Below are 10,857 nucleotides of genomic sequence, written 5' to 3' on the forward strand. Positions count from 1 at the left end.
TTCTTTCTGGGAGTTCCCAGGGCTTTTGCCCTTCCCTCTCCTGGATATAAGTGTGCCTTTGTGGATATTGTGGCCAAGAATAGTATCAACAAGGTCCCTAATCCAACATGGAACTGTATGGAGGAGAAAGACCTCTACCCAGTTCATATGGATTGACCTTTGTGCCTGTGAGCTTATACTCTCCCAAAAAAGATGATTCAGGATAACTATTCTGGCACATTATCTCATTAGGCCTCCTGATACTAAATGAAGAAGGCAGTTGAAAAATAACACTCCATTTCACAAGAGAGAAATCTGGGGCATGCAGAGGTTAAGTAACTTCTCTAAATCAAACAGCCAGCAATTGTGCCTGAGACATGGACTGAGATCTTTAAAATTCACATCACATTCTCCATCCCTTACATCGCACTCACTTTAGATTAAGTTTAAAAAAATCTGACGAAAATCAAGGATCTACAAAAAAGAAAATATAAATATTGAATAGAGTTGCTATTTCAGAATATTGCTAAAATTTGGATTATGTTGATTATAACTCAAGATTGCAAAAAAGTTAATCATTCACATATAAATATGTTTTATAAAATTAATTCTTGTTTTATTGATTAGATAAAGCTGTAAAATATAGTTTTAAAAGGTTTACATTCCAGAAGCCTCTTTTTCTCCTAATACTGATAATATGTAACACACAAAAGTCCCAGAAACTGTTTCACAATATTATGTTGCTATCTGAGGTTTTAAAATCCAAATTTGGAAAATAAAATGCATTAAAAATAACAGAGGGAAACACATTTGTAAATAACCTGGAAATATGAAGAAAAGAGATCAGGCTGAAACTGAATATCCAGCTGTGTAAACACATTTAGATACTTTAAAAAATTCTCAGATTGATGGTATTCATAGGGCCTTCCCAGTGCCAAAATCATATACTTCACATTAATTCTTCTGTGATTCCACATCCTTTCCACACTGCATCAGTCTAAACTGTCTAGTTCAGATGGAACCACTCGAATTCCATGAATGTTTTTGTTTAATAAAGTGAACACTGTAAACTGTTGTTCTTGGTCATACACTCTACTCTTAAATAAAAATAAGATTTCTGAAGATGAAAGATCGAGGTGCAGGTGTTAAATATTTGCAAATTTCTCCATTACTCCCAGAGATCTGAAACACAAGTGGAGAAGTGGTGCCTTCATTAGATTCTGCTCAGAAAAAAAGTACTAAATTTTGGTATTTGAGGGAGAAATGATTTCCTATTTAAAAAAATAAAATGATTACTATTGAGACATCCCAGAAGAGTCCTTCAATACATCGAAAGTCAATAACCGTTCTAGCCACATGTTGAAATTCCTGTTTCAATTAAATGAAATTAATGGTATAAAGAACCCACACAGTGCCTAGCATTACAGTAAGGGTTAATTTAAATCTTTATTGCAACTTTATAATGATGGTGGAAACACTTTTTTAAATGAAATTGATTACAAAGCAAATTCACATCTGAGTTCCAACAGATGCAACTACTTTAATGAATCCAACATCTCTCTCACCCATCACCCAACTTTGGTCAACAGGGAAGGGTCAAATGAATGCTAACCCATCAAATCCAGGAGTCTTATTTGCAAATTGCAGCAACTTACTTTTGGACCTTTATTAGTTGGCTTAAAACTACATTACTGATGCTAAACATAGTTGAAGTCACAATGTTGATTTCACACAAAGGTTGTGATTATGAAGCCTTATTTTACATGTTTCAGATGGAAGACCTCTGATCTTATGATCCATTAGGTCCATCCTGGTATGTTAAACAAATGTACTCCACAAAAATAATCATTTTCTTGATCACACTAAGATATAATTGCAAGATTTAGCAAACAAAAATTTACAATGCCTAGTTACATTTTAATTTTGGTGTTTATTATTATTATTGATTGATTTTGGAGATTGGGTTTCACTCCGTCACCCAGGCTACAGTGCAGTGTCATCATCATACCTCACTGTAACCTCAAACTCCTGGGCTCGTGAGATCCTCCTGCCTAATCCTCCCTGCTAGCTGGGATTACCGGCATGACCCATCAAATTTGGCTTGGTGTTTATCATTACTCAGCAATTTTTTTTTTTTTTTTAGTATAAATGTGTCCCACATGTATGGGATATACTTATACTAAAGCAGCATTCATTGTGTGTTGAAAATTCAAATCTGAGAATGTGTATACTGTATTTTTTCTATTGTTTTACATTCAGGGGTACATGTGCAGGTTTGCTACACAGGCAAATTTGTGTCATAGGGGTTTGTTGTACAGATTATTTCATCACTCTGGTGTTAATCCTAGTATCCCTTAGTTATTTTACCTGATCCTCTGTTTCCTTCTACCTTCCACCCTCAGGTAGGCCCCAATATCTGTTATTCCTCTTTGTGTGTCTGTGCATTCTCATCATTTAGCTCCCACTTAAAAATGAGAACATGTGGTATTTGGTTCTGTTCCTGCATTAGTTTGTTAGAGATAATGGTCTCCAGCTCCATCCATGTTCCTGCAATGGACATGATCTCATTCTTCTTTATGACTCTATAGTATTCTATGATATATGTGTACCACATTTTCTTTATCCAATCTGTCATTTGATTTGGATATCAGATGGGCATTTAAGTTGATTTTATGACTTTTCTATTATGAATAGTGCTGCAATAAACATACGTGTGCATGTATCTTTATAGCAGAATGATTTATGTTCCTTTGGGTATATACCCAGTTATGGAATTTCTGAGCTGAATGGTAGTTCTGTTCTTGGCTCTTTAAGGAATTGCCACACTGCCTTCAAAAATGGTCGAACTAATTTACATTTCTCCCAGTAGTGTTTAAGTGTTCCCTTTTCTGTGTAAATTTGCCAAATCTGTTATTTTTTTATTTTTCGTAATAGCCATTCTGACTGGTATGAGATGGTATCTCATTGTGGTTTTGGTTTGCATTTCTCTAATGATCAGTGATGTTGAGGTTTTTTCATATGTTTGTTGGCCGTATGTCTTCTTTCGAAAAGTGTCTGTTCCTGTCCTTTTCCTACTTTTTAATGGGATTGTTTGCTTTCTTTCTTGTAAATTTGTTTAAGTTTCTTATAGATGCTTAAGATTAGACCTTTGTCGAATGCACAGTTTGCAAAAAGTTTCCCCCATTCCATAGGTTGTCTGTTTACTCTGTTCATAGTTTCTTTTACTGTGCAGAAGCTCTTTAATTAGATCCTATTTTTCAATTTTTGCTTTGTTGTGACTGTTTTTGGCATCTTCGTCATGAAATCTTTGCCCGTTCCTATATCCAGAATGGTATTGCCTAAATTGTCTTCCAGGGTTTGCATAGTTTTGTTTTACATTTAAGTCTTTAATCCATCGAGTTTATTTTGTATATCGTATAAGGAAGGGGTTCAGTTTCAATCTTCTGCATATGGCTAGACTGTTATCCCAGCACCATTAATTGAATAGAGAATGATTCCCCCATGACTTGTGTTTGTTAGCTTTGTCTAAAATAAGATGGTTGTAAGTGTGCAGCCTTATTCCTGGGCTCTCTAGTCTGTTCTATTGGCTTGTGTGTCTGTTTTTGTACTGCTACCATGCCGTTTTGATTACTATAGCCCTGTAGTATAGTTTGAAGTCAGGTAGCATGATGCTTCCAGTTTTGTTCTGTTTGTTTAGGACTGCCTTGGCTATTTGGGCTCTATTTTGGTTTCATATAAATTTTAAAAGAGTTTTTTTCTAGTTCTGTGAAGAATGTCACTGGTAGTTTTGTAGAAATAGCACTGATTCTATAAATTGTTTTGGGCAATTTGGCCATTTTAATGATATTTATTCTTCCTATCCATGAAAATGGAATGTTTTTCCATTTGTTTGTGTTATCTCTAATTTCTGTGAGCAATGTTTCATAGTTCTCATTGTAGAGCTCTTTTACGTCCATAGTTACCTGTATTCCTAGGTATCTTATTCTCTTTGTGGAAATTGTGAATGGACTCCATTCCTGATTTGGCCCTTAGCTTGACTCTTATTAGTGTATATGAATGCTAGCAATTTTTATATGTTGATTTTGTATACTGAGACTTTGCTGAAGTTGTTTATCAGCTTAAGGAGTTTTGGGCTGAGACTATGGAGTTTTCTAGATAGAGGATAATGTCATCTGCAAACAGGGATAGTTTGACTTCTTCTTTTCTTATTTGGATGCCCTTTCTTTCTTTCTCTTGACTGACTGCTCTGGCCAGGACTTCCAGTACTTGTTGAATAGGAGTGGTGAGAGACAGCATGGTTGTCTTGTGCCAGTTTTCAAGGGGAATGCTTCCAGCTTTTGCCCATAAGTATAATGCTGGCTGTGGATTTGCCATCGATGGCTCTTACGTTGAGGTTTATTGCTTCAGTGCCCATTTTATTAAGAGTTTTTAACATGAGGGGATGTTGAATTTTATTGACTCTTCTGCATCTATTGAGATACTCATACAGTTTTTGTCTTTAGTTCTGTATTTTATCTGACAATCCTGCTCAAAGGCATCACAATAAGCAATACTAATATCTGTAAAGATTGTAAAATGCTGGGCTGAATCTATTGATTCCAGACTTATATTTTCTTCAATTGATCAAAACTCAACTTACTTTCCTGTCATTTCAGATGTGTGATCAAAGTGGAGTGTTGGATGATTAGGTGAGTACCTTTTGGTCAAGGTTAGTAAATACATTTTTGAAATTTAATTTTAATTTCAAAGATGAAAGATTTCTTGTAAACTGTTAAGCCTTTAAATATACTGCTTTAAAGATAATTTTAAGATTATTATTTTATAGAAAAAATAGTTAATAGAATCTCCATCTTTTTAAAGGCATAAAAACTATTCACTGAAAATTTTTAGGAAAAATAAGAGAGGGAGGGCAAGAATCTTCACATCGTAATGATATTGATGCAATAGAAATCTAAAAGTTTATGCCAGATCCAAGGGCAGATGGTTACTGAAAGTTAGGTTAGTTGCATTTTTTATCTACATATATCTTACCATAAATATATATTTACATATATATTTAATTCTCCTTCAGATACTAAAATTTGGAATATCTATTTTTTAAAAAATATGTAACTTACATATAACTCATGTTCAGATAGTTGGATCTACGTTATGTAAACCTCTTTACTTAAGAAATAGCATTCTAAACTAGGAAAACAAAACACATTAGACATTACACATGAGAAGATATCATAATTACTAAATGTAATAGGCAAAAAGAGTCAAGAGATACAGTTTATCAAACATATTTTCTAGCCAAAAAAAAAAAAAAAAAGTGTTATCTCCACAACCAACTCAAGTGTGTCTCACCAAGTGAGTTACTAATGCCTAATCCCATGGTACTCACACTGAAGCCTTATGAAATGCAGGTCACCACTGTCCCCTTGGATCAGGGGTCCCCAAGCCCCCGGACTGTAGCCCAGTACCAGTCTGTGGCGTGTTAGGAACCATGCCATGTAGCAAGAGGTGAGTAAGCACTACTGCCTGAGCTCACTTTCTGTCAGATCAGCGGCAGCATTAGATTCTCATAGGAGCATGAATCCTATTGTTAACTGTGCATGTAAAGGATCTAGGATGTGTGCTCCTTATGAGAATCTAACTAATGCCTGATGATCTGAGATGGAATAGTTTTATCCTGAAACCATCCCCCCAACCTCATAGTTCGTGGAAAAAATTTCTTCCATGTAACCAGTCCCTGGTGCTGAAAATGTTGGGGACTGCTGCCTTGGAGAATGGAAGAGGGAATAACTCACCCAGCAGCACTCATCTCCTAGAGATAAAGAGCGATCAGATGGGTATTAACTCAACCACACATACAGGTTGTTCAACCATATGTATTGTATGTGGTGGTTTTAAATCAAATCCTAGGTCTCTAGACACATATTTCATATATTTCAAATTTAGATGATCGTGCCCCGTAATATGAGTTAGACTAAGTAGGTGATTATTTAAAAACTTTTAAAATTATAATTCTATAACAAATGCATAAACAGTGTAATCAGAGAAATTTAAAAAATTCAATTATCTTTTTCATTTCTAAAACAATGTGCAAATTGATTGAACAAACTTAAGCTCTTTATTCTAAAGCTATGGAATATTAAATCTAAAATGGTTCAAGTTAGAAAATATTTTTCAATTTCTTAAAAATAATAATTTTCATAAAAATTCTAATACTTTATAATAACTGTCAAATCTGCAACTTTCCTAGAAATTAGAAGACATGTTAGCATGTAGATAGAAGCTTGTGCCTTAAAGAATAAATTTCAACTCTGGTTGTAATGATGAACTGATGAGCGTTTGCATTTAAAGGCAAATCCACGTTCTTCAGTAAGATAAGAGAAAATACAGGGTCAAGTAGAGATAGTGACTTTCTCTAGTAAAAGTCGTGATATTTATTACTAACCTTCTTAACATTATCATAATAAAACAAGGATAACAATTCAGAATACTTAGTATCTGCCAATAATTTTACTTTATTCAGCTACTCCTCACAGCAAGCTAACACAGAAACTTTGTGCCTGTTTTCCATATAAGGACACCAAAATTCAGAGGTGTATCAGGCACTCCTTTAGCACAATTCCAAATCCTCACCCATCTCCCTCTACCCCACTTGTCTGCTCTTGGTCCCCCAGTACATTCCATCTACTCCTGCAGGGACCTGTTTTAGAAAGGTTTTGACCAGTTTCATACAGCACCTACCTTCAGGCTTCTAACCTCTGAGCTTCTCCAGGATTATAATGGGACCCACTGAGAGGTGACAGCATGCTGGCAGCCGTGGCTCGCTCTCCGCACCTCCTCGGCCTCGGGGCCCACTCTGGCAGCACTTGAGAGGCCCTTCAAGCCCGCAGCTGCACTGGGGGAGCCCCTCTCTGGGCTGGCTGAGGCTGGAGCCAGCTCCCTCTGCTTGCCAGGAGGTGTGGAGGGAGAAGCGCGGGCGGGAACTGCGGCTGCGCAAGACGCTTGCGGGACAGCGCGAGTTCCGGGAGGGCGCGGGCTCAGCGAGCCCAGGACTCACAGTGGCCAGCTGGCGCCGTGGGCCCCGGGCAGTAAGTGGCTTAGCACCCGGGCCAGCAGTTGCGGAGGGTGCGCCAGGTTCCACAGCAGTGCCGGCCCGCCTGCGCAGCGCTCGAATATTCGCAGGGCCTCAGCCGCCTCCCCGCAGGGCAGGGGTCGGGACCTGCAGCCCGCCATGCCCGAGCCCCCTCCCCCGTAGGCTCTTGCGTGGCCGGAGCCTCCCTGACGGGCGCCATCTCCTGCTCCCTGGTGCCGCGTCTCATCAACCGCTCAAGGGCTGAGGAGTGCAGCCGCGCGGCGCAGGACTGGCGAGCAGCTCCCTCCGCGGCCCAGGCTCGGGATCTACTAGGCGAAGCCAGCTGGGGGCTCTGAGTAGGATGGGGACTTGGAGAACTTTTATATCTGGCCTGAGGATTGTATATGCACCACTCAGCACTCGGTATCTAGCTCGGGGGAGGTTTGTGGATGCACCAATCAGCACTCTATCTAGCTAATCTGGTGGGGCTTGGAGAGCTTTTATATCTAGCTAAAGGATTGTAAATGCACCAATCAGCTCTCTGTAAATGGATCAATCAGCAGAATGTGGCTGGGGTCAGATAAAGGAATAAAAGCGAGCCAGCAGTGGTAACCTGCTGGGGTCCATTTCCGCACTGTGGTAACTTTGTTCTCTCGCTTTTTGCAATAACTCTTGCTGCTGCTCAGTCTTTGGGTCTGCACTGCTTTTATGAGCTGTAACACTCACTGCAAAGGTCTGCTGCTTCACTCCTGAGGCCAACGAGACCACAAACCCACCGGGAGGAATGGACAAATCCCAACAGGAGGAGCAAACAATTCCAGAGGTGCAGCCTTAAGAGCTATAACACTCACCCTGAAGGTCTGCAGCTTCACTTCTGAAGCCAGCGAGACCACGAACCACCAGAAGGAAGAAACTCCGAACACGTGGGAACATCTGAAGGAACAAACTCTGGACACACCATCTTTAAGAACTATAACACTCACCGCGAGGGCCGTGGTTTCATTCTTGAAGTCAGCGAGACCAAGAACCCACGAATTCCAGACACACCATCAGAATTCAGCGGTACTCACACTATGACAGCCCGCACGCATGAAGAGTTAGTGTCCATACGGTCACACTTGACCAGTCGGGAAAATAGCTTTCTGATATACATTTTATAAGACTCCAGTGAGAGTTCCCACTGGATTAACCCTTATTCGGTGGGCCACTGGATAACACATGCTCACATAAATGGATATTCGTTACTTGCATGTTTTGTTCCAAATTCTCATAAGGAATGCCTATTTTTTTGTACATAATAATAATACAAAATTTCAGATAGTGCTCTACTCTTACCCCACCATTCCCAACATCACGTGCGCATAGAACATGGCACTTCACATCTCTTAGGCTAAACAAGACAACTTCCCTCACTGATCCACCTTTATTTCCTACTCTAGTCCCAGGTTATCCTTTGAATGTCAATGACAATGAGCAACTTATGAATTTTGCATTTTAACGTTGCACAAGTTAGTTCAGGCATTTGCATAATTCTCCTCCTTCCATATTCTCTCTCCTTCCCCTAATTACTTTCTTAGTAATGGGTGGTTTCATGTAATGGCATGCTCAACTCCCAGAGGAGAGATCCCCCTGTTAAATACTATCCCCTAACACTTCTGGAAGCAGAATAGGCTAGTGAGCAAAACAATTAACCAGGAGTTTAGACAGCTGAGTTGTAGCCTTGTTTCTGCTTCTAACTATGCATTTGACTTTGGAGAAGTGATCTGAACTGTCTAGTTTGCCAAAATATGTTCAACCTTATACAACTTTGCTTCAAGAAGCAATAGAGGCTTCATCACTTAAAAATTGCCTTTAGAAAGTGGTAAGTAAATTGGCAGATCCAATTTCTTACTGATTTTTTCCCCTATCTGAAATTTATGTCAGCAATAGCTAGAAAACCATAGAAAAAAAAATTGAACATATGTTATCAAGCTTGTTTTTAGCAAAACAAAAATGTAAAAGTATGGGAAAAAATGATTATATAATTGCAGTATTCCTCTAAGTGTTGAAAATATTTATCAAATCATATTTTCTAATGACTTTTAATTTGCCAGTTTACAAAGGCGGTTTCATTTGCAAACTGGTAGATGCAACCTACTCAAGTAAAAAAAAATCTTAAGGGCAATTAAAATAAAATGAAATCAATTTTTATGTTAATGTATTGTTTAGTTCAAATATAATTGGTTTTTGAACTACATATTAAATATTGCTATTTTTAAATCCAAATTTTTTGTGCTGTTTCATTGTTTTTAAGTAATCCTTGATAATTTCACAAGGTCACTTGTTTATTCAAAGTATTTTAAATTAAATTATTATTTTTTTGAGATAGAGTCTTACTCTGTTGCCCAGGCTGTGATACAGAGGTGCAATCATAGCTCATTGCAGCATCAAACTCCTGGGCTCAGGCAATCTTCCTGCCTCAGCCTCCCAAGTAGTTGGGACTACAGGTGCACACCACTGTGCCCACTGTACAAAGTATTTTTAAATCCATATATATTTTAAACTCACATTTAACTTCTTAAAATACTCTCTATGGTATAAACTCCCTAAGTAACTCAGATCTCTTTTTCTACTTTAGCAAATAGATCTGTTATTCCAGGTATCACCATATGGATGACAGATATATAAAGATAAAAAAGATATAGTACTTGAATTTAAGGACCTTACTACCCAGAAGGGAAAATAAGCAAACTAGCAAACAATAAAAACCCAGAAGACTATAACATTAATCCACTTAGTAAGTATCATGTAACATTTAGTATTTGCCATCCACTGTTCTAAGGGGTAAATAAATAGCAGTGAACAACAAGAAGAACAAAAAGTCTTTGCCTTCACAGAGCTTATGTTATCATGGAGGGAGAGAAACAACAATAATAACAAAAAGTAAAGCGTATTGATATGGTTTGGCTGTGCCTCCACTGGTATCTCATCTTAAATTGTAGCTGCCACAATCCCCATGTGTCATGGGAGGGACCCAGTAGGAGGTAATTGAATAATGGGGATGAGTTTTCCCATGCTGTTCTCATGACAGTGAATAAGTCTCAACAGATTTGATGGTTTTATAAAGGGGAGTTCCCCTGCACATGTTCTCTTGCCTGCCACCAGGTAAGGTGTGCCCTTGCTTCTCCTTTGCCTTCCTCTATGATCGTGACACCTCCCCAGCCATGTGGAACTGTGAGTCCATTAAACTTCGCGTCTTTATAAATTACCCGGTCTAGGGTATGCCTTTATTAGCAGTATGAGAACAGACTATTACACATATCATATATCAAATGTTGATAAATACCATCGAGGAAAACAAAATCGAAAGACTGGGGAGAGTCATGGGGTGATAAAAAAGAACACTAAAAGGATCTATTTGAACAAAGACTTGAAGTGGGTAAGGAGTTAGCAAGGACAATAACCCTGAGATAGAAGTGTACCTGGATTATAGAAAAGTCTGATATGGCTAAAGCAGATTGAGCAAATGAGGAGATTAGCAAGAGATGAAGCCAGTGAAGGAATTAGGCATCATATCAAGGGTGCCCTTTTGGTGGTACTCAGTGTATTAGTTGTCCATTGCTGCATAACAAATTACCCCAGAACTTAACAACTTAACACATAAATATATATTATCTAACAAAGATTCTGTGGGTCCAAAATTCAGGGAGCATTTAGCTGGGTCCATTATCTCAGGTTCTCTCAGAGTGCTGCAGTCAGGCATCTGTTGAGGCTGAAGCCATCTAAGACTAGGACTGGAGGATCCATTTCCAGGTTGGCTCACTCACATG

At 38.5% G+C, this 10,857-nt stretch overlaps 2 long non-coding RNA genes across 2 annotated transcripts in view; one reads left to right on the top strand and one right to left on the bottom strand.

The window, feature by feature from the left end:
• The window catches only part of LOC140712330 (uncharacterized), a 92,624-nt gene extending 87,937 nt beyond the window's left edge, over nt 1-4,687 (top strand). Inside the window, exon 3 of the long non-coding RNA XR_012093859.1 lies at nt 4,635-4,687. This is a non-coding gene — a long non-coding RNA (uncharacterized lncRNA). The remainder of the gene's footprint in view (nt 1-4,634) is intronic.
• Nucleotides 1-9,202, bottom strand: part of LOC119624874 (uncharacterized) — a 164,326-nt gene extending 155,124 nt beyond the window's left edge. The window contains exon 1 of the long non-coding RNA XR_005241001.2: nt 6,718-9,202. This is a non-coding gene — a long non-coding RNA (uncharacterized lncRNA). The remainder of the gene's footprint in view (nt 1-6,717) is intronic.
• Nucleotides 9,203-10,857: the final 1,655 nt, after the last annotated feature.

This window comes from Chlorocebus sabaeus, chromosome 8 (genome assembly GCF_047675955.1).
Source record: "Chlorocebus sabaeus isolate Y175 chromosome 8, mChlSab1.0.hap1, whole genome shotgun sequence".
NCBI classification, from domain to species: Eukaryota; Metazoa; Chordata; class Mammalia; order Primates; family Cercopithecidae; genus Chlorocebus; species Chlorocebus sabaeus.